The sequence below is a fragment of the Salvia miltiorrhiza genome, chromosome 4 (assembly GCF_028751815.1).
Source record: "Salvia miltiorrhiza cultivar Shanhuang (shh) chromosome 4, IMPLAD_Smil_shh, whole genome shotgun sequence".
Classification (NCBI taxonomy): Eukaryota; Viridiplantae; Streptophyta; class Magnoliopsida; order Lamiales; family Lamiaceae; genus Salvia; species Salvia miltiorrhiza.
This window is the reverse complement of record NC_080390.1, coordinates 26,595,078-26,603,687: the sequence shown is the minus strand read 5'-3', so window position 1 is coordinate 26,603,687 and position 8,610 is coordinate 26,595,078.

Below are 8,610 nucleotides of genomic sequence, written 5' to 3'. Positions count from 1 at the left end.
TGGAGAACAACCGACTGGAGGAAAAGCTCAGAATCTCCAATTCAGAATGTGAAAGAGCATCTCATGAAATCAAGAGGCTCAATCACAAACTGGAAGAAACAGTCAAAAGCTGCATGATGCAGTCTCCCATGATGAGCAACTTTCCATCGAAAGGACTGGTCAACAGCATCGGAGGAAAGGTTGCAGCTGTCAAAGGAAAGGATATCATGATCATCTCTAAGGACGATCATTCTGAAATCACAACCTCAGAAGAATCAAGAGATCATGATATGGATGAAGTTCGCAAGCGCAGACTGATGGCCAAATCAAATGTTCCACCTCCACGAAGCTACAGACGAGCTAAGGAGGCCCCCAACCAGATCATTCTATTGAAAAGGCTGGAAAGCAGATTTCAGTCAAAGATCCGGGAAGGAACATCAGGAGTCAAGAAGAATCTTCCTCATCAACCCAGGGGGAAGAAAGGCCACATCAGTCAGAAACTGACATCCTCAGTTCAGTTTCAGAAAGAACAACATCCATGGAGACCAAGCAATGCTGAGTCCAGAAGAGCCAAGAGCCGTCCACGACAACAAGCTGCTGGACATCAGCCAAGTCTCCAAAAGTCTGCAAAGACTCGAGTATCTCAGGGAAGATACTTCGCCGAGCAAAGAAGACCTCAACCACTCATCAGATATAACTGCTACAAGAGTGAGGCCTTCAAAAGGATCTCTCAACAGAAGAATGCTCATGTGCCACCTGAAGCGCCAACGACATCGATCAGACATCCAACAAAGCGCAAGAGATCAGCCAAACCAATTCTGAAGCAGATTTGGGTTCCAAAGGGAACTCGAGCTAACATCGAAGGACCCAAAGCTTGATTGGGTACCTGAAGCTACTCTTCCTTGCAGGTCAATGTCAGGAAACATAAAAGGAAGGAAGAGGCCAAAGCTTCAATCAGAACGTGGTATCTGGACAGTGGCTGTTCGAAGCACATGACGGGCTACAAAGAATATCTATCTCAGTATGTTGAGAAAGCTGGATCCAAAGTTGCATTCGGAGACAACTCAATCGGAGAAACAAAAGGCTACGGTGTGCTCAACATGGGTAACGCCAGTATCAGTAATGTTTGCTTTGTTTCTGGTCTTAAACATAATCTGTTGTCTGTGAGTCAATTTTGTGACAGTGGTTTCACAGTGAAGATCAAGAAGGATGAATTCACTGTTAGAAACAATCAGAAGAAGGTGGTTCTGAAAGGATTCAGACAAGGGAGTCTCTACGTCGTTTCTTGGGAAGACAGCCCACCAGAAACGTGCCTCATCAGCAAGAGCAGCTCGGAGCTCAATTGGCTGTGGCACAAGAGACTCAACCATCTTAACTTCAAGACGATCAACAAACTTGCTAAGCATCAACTGGTAGAAGGTCTTCCTTTTATTGTGTTCCAAAAGAAGCAAGAATGTGAAGCATGCCTCAGAGGAAAGCATACGCGGACGTCATTCAAGTCGAAGTCAGGACACTCCTCTGGAAGGATTCTGCATCTACTTCACATGGATCTGTTTGGCCCGATCACTCCAAGAAGCTACAACGGTAGAAAGTATACCTTAGTAGTCGTTGATGATTATTCACGATATACTTGGGTTATCTTTCTCTTCAAGAAGAAAGAGACACTGGAGGAACTGCCAAAGATGCTGAGAAGACTAAGCGTTGAAAAGGAAGTCAACATCATCAGCATCAGATCAGATCGTGGGACTGAGTTCCTCAATACTGTCATTCGTAAGTATTGTGATGAACAAGGAATCAGTCATCAAACTTCTGCAGCAAGAACTCCACAGCAGAACGAAGTTGCAGAAAGAAGAAACCGGTCTCTAAAGGAAGCAGCAAGGACGATGCTAGCCGAGTCAAAACTCCCCTTGAAGTTTTGGGCCGAAGCAGTCAACAACGCATGCTACACGCAGAATCGCTCCATCCTCACTCAGAGACATGGAAGAACTCCATACGAGTTATGGAAGAACAGAAATCCATCGATTGCCTACTTTCATGCTTTCGGTTCTAAGTGTTTCATACACAACAATGATAAGAAGAGGTTGAACACTTTCGATAGCCAGGCTGATCCAGGAGTCTTCCTTGGATACTCTGGAACAGAACGTTCAAGCAAAGCCTATCGAGTGTTCAATACTCAAACTCTTTGTGTAGAAGAAACACCTCATGTGATCTTCGATGAGTCTACAGATGGTTTCAGGGAACTAGATGCTGAAAAGGATGTTCAGATCGCTGAAGGTTCCAAAGCTGAAATCCACAACATCGAGCCCTCTACTGTCTTGGTGTGGGGACCTGGCAAAGATGAAGATGCTGAGATGCTTCAGTATCAGAAGATCAACCAAAGGTCTGAAGTTCAGATTGGAGCCAATGCAGACGGCATCGGTCAAGGGGGAACTCCAGTTCTAGAAGTTCGAGTTGAACGCGCAGAAGCCGCCCCAGATCAACTCTCCCCTGCTCCAGAAGGTGCTCAACGCCCCAGAGCCATTCTGACCGAAGAAGCCCCACCTTCCCCTGAAGAGATCAAGAAGTATCGACGATGGTTTGAACTCCACTCAAAGCAGAACATCATTGGAGAAACCATCAGATGGCGTCAAGACTCGGAGATCAATGTGCAACCTCGTCTTCGACATCAACCAGAACTGCATCAACGAAGATAAGAATTTCAGCTGTTTCTTATCAACAACAGAGCCCAAGGATATTGAAGAAGCTCTGAAGTCTACTGAGTGGGTCATCGCAATGCTAGAAGAACTCAATGAATTCAACCAGAATTCAATTTGGGAGCTTGTAGATCGACCAGATGATGCAAAGGTGATTGGCTTGAAATGGATTTTCAAGAACAAGGAAGACGAAGAAGGAAACGTTGTGAGAAACAAAGCAAGGCTTGTGGCTAAAGGATACAGTCAAGAAGAAGGAATCGACTACGACGAGACGTTTGCCCCAGTTGCCAGATTGGAAGCAGTCAGACTCTTCTTAGCCTTCGCAGCCCACAAAGGTTTCAAGGTACACCAAATGGATGTCAAGTGTGCATTTCTCAATGGAGTGCTCACAGATGAGGTCTATGTGGAACAACCTCCAGGATTTGAGGTTGCTGGACCAGAAAAGGTGTACAAGCTGAAGAAAGCGCTCTATGGGTTGAAGCAAGCACCAAGAGCGTGGTATGATACTCTCTCGGAGTATCTAGTGGAACAAGGCTTCAAAAAGGGATCTGTGGACAGAACTTTGTTCACTCTCAAAGAGGGAGAAGATCTCTTGCTTGTTCAAATTTATGTCGATGACATAATCTTCGGATCCAAATCCGAACGCATGTGCAAGAAGTTTGCTGACATCATGACCAACAAGTTTCAAATGTCCATGATGGGAGAAATGAATTTCTTTCTCGGATTGCAAGTCAAGCAGACCAACGAAGGAATACTGATCAGCCAGTCCAAGTATGCCAAGGAGCTAATAGCTAAGTTCGGTATTCAGCACATGAAGTCAGTCAAGATCCCAATGAATACAAATTGGAAAGTTGATCCAGATTCAGCAGGAAGCTCTGTCCCTTCGAAGAAGTACAGAGAAATCATTGGATCTTTGCTGTATTTGACTGCGAGCAGACCAGATATCGCATTTGCAGTCGGGGTTTGTGCAAGATATCAATCAGATCCTAAGGAAGCTCATTTGGATGCAGCTAAGCGGATTCTGAGATATCTCAAGGGCACACCCAATTTAGGATTGTGGTATCCAGCAGACGACGACATCAAGCTCACCGGATATTCAGATTCAGACTTCGGTGGATGCAAGCTTGATCGCAAATCAACCTCCGGAACGTGTCAATTCCTAGGCAACAAGCTCATCTCTTGGTTTTCAAAGAAGCAGACTTCAGTCGCCACCTCTACAACTGAAGCTGAATATGTTGCTGCCGGAAGTTGCTGTTCACAAATCCTGTGGTTAGTCCATCAACTAAAGGACTATGGGATCGACGAAAAGGAAGTTCCTATCTATTGCGACAGCTCCAGTGCTATTGCAATCTCCCAGAATCCAGTTCATCACACCAGAGTCAAGTATATTGAGATTGGACATCACTTCATTCATGATCATGTCGAAAAGAAAAATGTCTCTGTGGAATGGATTCCCACTGCTATTCAGAGAGCGGACCTGCTGACCAAGGCTCTTCCAGAAGAGAGGTTCAATGATCTTTGTGCAAAGATCGGTCATCAACCCTGAAGAGTGATGCTGTGTTTGAAGATTTTCTCAAACAATCATGCTGACTGGTGGTCAACCAACTGCTGCTTCTACGATCGCCGACGTGGAAAGCAATGAAGTCCTAGTGCCCATCTGAAGAAGAAGTTATCCTGATGAATCAACCAGGATCATGTGGTATCAACTGACTACGATGTTCAGTTGATCAGTAAGTATTTTAAATGCTTACTTTTTCAAAATCAGTTATTTCAGTTTAGAGCTTTAAGTTTTTAGTTCAAAACCTTTTCTCTAACTGATCAGTTTCTTACAAAAACTTTAACTGATTATTGGAATTGTTGGATAATGGAATATCCGAAAAGGACAAGATTTTTATAAAGTGAAAATCTGTTTTGATTGAACTTGTCCTGATCTTATTGCCAAAAATCCTTCCAACCTTTTTGCCTCTGCAATAAAATTTCTTGAAATGCTCATTTGACATGACATAATGTAATGATGCCTTTCAAAGTCCCTCACAGTGACGGCGGACGCGAAATTTCTCTTCAATTGCATTTTAGGCACAGTTTTCGAAAAACCTTTCATCTTCTACATGGTTCACATCTTGTCTATTTATACCATGCTGTCTTCACGATTTTTCTGCATCAACTAACAACTCTCCACAGCCTTCACTGTGAGAAAAAGTTTCAATTGTTTCCAAAGTTGCAGAGAAAAATTGTTCCGACAAAAGGAGAAATCTATGACTTCAAAGTCATGGAGTGGAAGAATGACGTTCATAGTCTTGGTCTTCACCAGACCCTTCCACTGGATCTCAACGTCTCTCCGGCGTCAAAGTTTGCTCTACCCTCACTTGTATCCAGCGAAGCGAGCGTCTTCTATCCTCATGCCCGGTGTATCGGTTTGAAGTATCTGTCTGAAATAGGACAGACTTCATCATCTTCGTCAAAAGGCCTCTCGTTTTTTGTGGAGAACCGATGCAGAGCAACAACAATGAGCTGGAACTCATTGTCAACCGGCGCTATGTCAACAGGGAGACCCTCACAATCTCCTCTGAACTGACAACCCCTCACCTCTCAAACCCTCTGCTTCTCTTCTTTTCTTCCTCGTCATTTCTTTCTTCTTCTTAACCTCCTTCTAAGCCTTCGCTTTCTGCATCCCCAATAACCCCAATATCTTCCTCCTGCGAACTTTCCTTCGCAGGATATGTGCTTCCTTCTTATGTTCGTCCTTCTTTTTGATGTTGCCAAAAAGGGGGAAAGAAGAACAATCTAATGGACTTAAGTCGGATAAGCAACATGATCATTGGACTCTATTTCATCCGATGATCATGAGGAAGATACGCCAAGAGGAAGAGACCTCAATTCAGCGGAACACAAGTGAGAGTGGCACAAGCTTAGGAACATGAAGACACGAAGACAGAAGATGAAGATCAAGAAGTTCAAGGCGCAGCCAAGCAGACTGCTGGAGTCCATGGTTTATCCATGATGTTTTTGTTTTTCTTTTTACTCCAATGTAAGTCTTGCTCTGTACCTCGACTGATGGCTTATCAGTCTTTTTAATGAAATGAACTTCTTATTGATCTCAACCTGAAGACAATGACTCTTTGTCCAGGCTCTGATTATGGTTTTTCTGTCTTCTTTTAGTTCTGTTTTAGAACTGTTTTCGTTCTTGCTCTAAGTACAAGTTGTTTAGGTTCTATTGTTAAGGGGGAACTGTTTTCACCCCTTGTTTAGAACTTGTACTGTGAGTTCAGTCTTTTTGTTGTCTAGAACTGCTGTGTGGTTTTGGCATCATCAAAAAGAGGGAAATTGTTGGGAACCTTGTGGAATATCCTAACCCTTGTTTTGATGATACCAAAATTCATAGGACTTATTTGTAATAGACTAGAATCGTTTTGAACTCAAGTGTTAGAGTTCGTTTCTAGTTTAGTTGCGGTGTCGAAGACTCAAGAACGAAGACTGAAGACTGAAGACTGGAGTTACCAACTGAAGTATCAATTGATGAATCAGTTGAAGACTGATTATTTAATGCGCGCCATGGACTGATACTAAAGTCAAGTATCAGTGGAACATTCCTCCTAGGACTGATCTTCCAACGTTCAGAGGAAGCCACGTACGCTCAAGTACAGCCGCATTAAATGCAGAGATATCTCAATATCTTATCTCTGCAGAGGCCATTCCTATCTGGTGGTTACTTTTCAGAGATGTCACATCTCCTGTCCATCAAAGAGAGTCGTTTCCACACAGACAAGGAACCTCGAAGATTGAAGCCTCAACCCAAATTCGAATTGCTCTCCAACGGAAGAAATCTTGAGGACGATTTACGCCAACGGATCTATTCAAGAGTTCTCCTACAAATAGCGCTCGAGGATCACTTCAATCTTCACCGATTCAACGATATAAGCTGAAGCTCTGCCGAAATAGCTACTCAGCCTAAAGCTTAAACCGCCCAAAGCTTGAATCGAAGAAGAGAATTCCAAAGCCAAAATCAGTCACTGCTGATTACATACATTCTCTTAGACCCTAGGCATATATCTGTGTACCCAGAAGCCAAAGGTCAAACTTGCTTCAAAGAACTTGTTCTTTGTAAGTATAGTTGGCACTCGTTTAAACCTCTCCCCCATAAGAGTGTTTGAGTGACTCGGAGTTCAGGAAGGTACTCTGAACTCTGAAAGGGAAGTCTGAGCACGAGGTGTGCTTAGCAGGGAAATCCTACGCGAGTTGTGTAGGTGCTGAAATCCTACGCGAGGTGTGTAGGTGGTGAAATCCTACGCGAGGTGTGTAGGTGCTGAAGAGAGTTTATCTTCAGTTTACGGTTTGCAGTGCACCAGGGAAGCACTTGCGGAGTGGATTGTTGGTCTGATCAACCAGCCGTGGATGTAGGAAAGGGTTTTTCCGAACCACGTAAAAGTCTCTGTGTTATTTACAGCTTTCAGTTTTACATTCATATCTGTGCTATTTCAATTGATAAAACTGAACACTGACTAACATCAAAGAGAATCCTTAATCCAACTATCTGCTCCACCGAGGCTATTCGAAACTAAGTTTATATTTCCGCTGCGTATGATATCATTCTGACTTAACTATTCTCTGATAGTAAGGACGAGTGATATCATCTCTATCTTTGCAAACACGACTGAAGCCCTTACTTGGATCAGTTAAGTTCCAGCAACTTAACTGATAACTCTTTACTGAAGAGCTTTCAGTATCAGTCGTCAACCCTGTTGGTCAACTAATTTCGGTAAAACAGGTGTCTTGTTTGCATGCAAAGTTTCGTTGTAATCTCTGACTGAGATCCCTCTGATTGAGGTTGGTAGATTGCAAAAATAGCCTATAGGTGTATTCCCCCCCATACACCTATTCGAGACCCCCCGGACCCAACAGATGCAAATGTGGACGGTAGCGCCGGTATCCACGAACCAAGCATTTGGGCTATCAACATGATTCACCTCGGAAATCATCGTCGCAAGGTCATCTTGGTCCCAATCGTCGAAGTCCTTCTCGACATTGTTGACGTTGTTCTTCGTCTTCTTCCGCTTGGGCTTACGGCAATCCTTAACCATGTGACCATGTTTGTCACAATTGTAATATACACCATCAAACTTTGATGGTTGGCCTCCACCTTGCTTTCATTTGCCCTTGTTGTTGGGGTTTGGGCGACCGCGCTTGTTGGAAGAACCGCCTTTCTCGGTGAGATTGGCCTTTGCATCCATCGGCGCTTTGCCCTTTTGATCACGACTCCTCACGTGATCCTCCATTTGAAGCTTTGACACCAAGTTTGCCACGGACATCTCCGAGCGCTCATGCTTCAAAAGGTTTTGAAAGCTCCTCCAACTAGGAAGCAACTTCTCGATGATGATCGCTACAAGTAGCGCATCCGCCAAGGGCATTCCTTCGGCTTGAACTTCGTGTGAAAGAGTTTGGAACTCTTCCACTTGGTCCATCACGGAGCGGGAGTCGACCATCTTGTAGTCCAACCACTTGGCGACAACATATAGTATTCGTCTTGTCCACTTGATATTTGAGATCAAGTGCCTCCCACACCTCTTTCGCGGTCTTATGGACCTTGAAGATGTTGTAGACCCGCTCGTCCAAGGACATGAGAACGGTGTTGCGGCACAAGTAGTCGCCTTGGCACCAATTCGCATACCCGGCACGAACCTCGAAGCTCATCTCCTTTTCACTCGGGGTTGGAAGCGCATCCTCCGTCAAGAAACCGACAAACCCCACGGTTGTGAGGTAGAACAACATTTTTTCTTGCCAATACTTGAAGTTCTTGCCCGAGAAAATGGAGGGTTTCTCGGCAAGACCCAACGTCCTCAACGTTTGCAACGGGGCCATGGTGGAAGTGGAACCACCCGTTGAGCCAAAGGATGAGCCGAAGAAGGTGGACGAGGTAGAGCCGATAGTAGCGGAGGCGGTG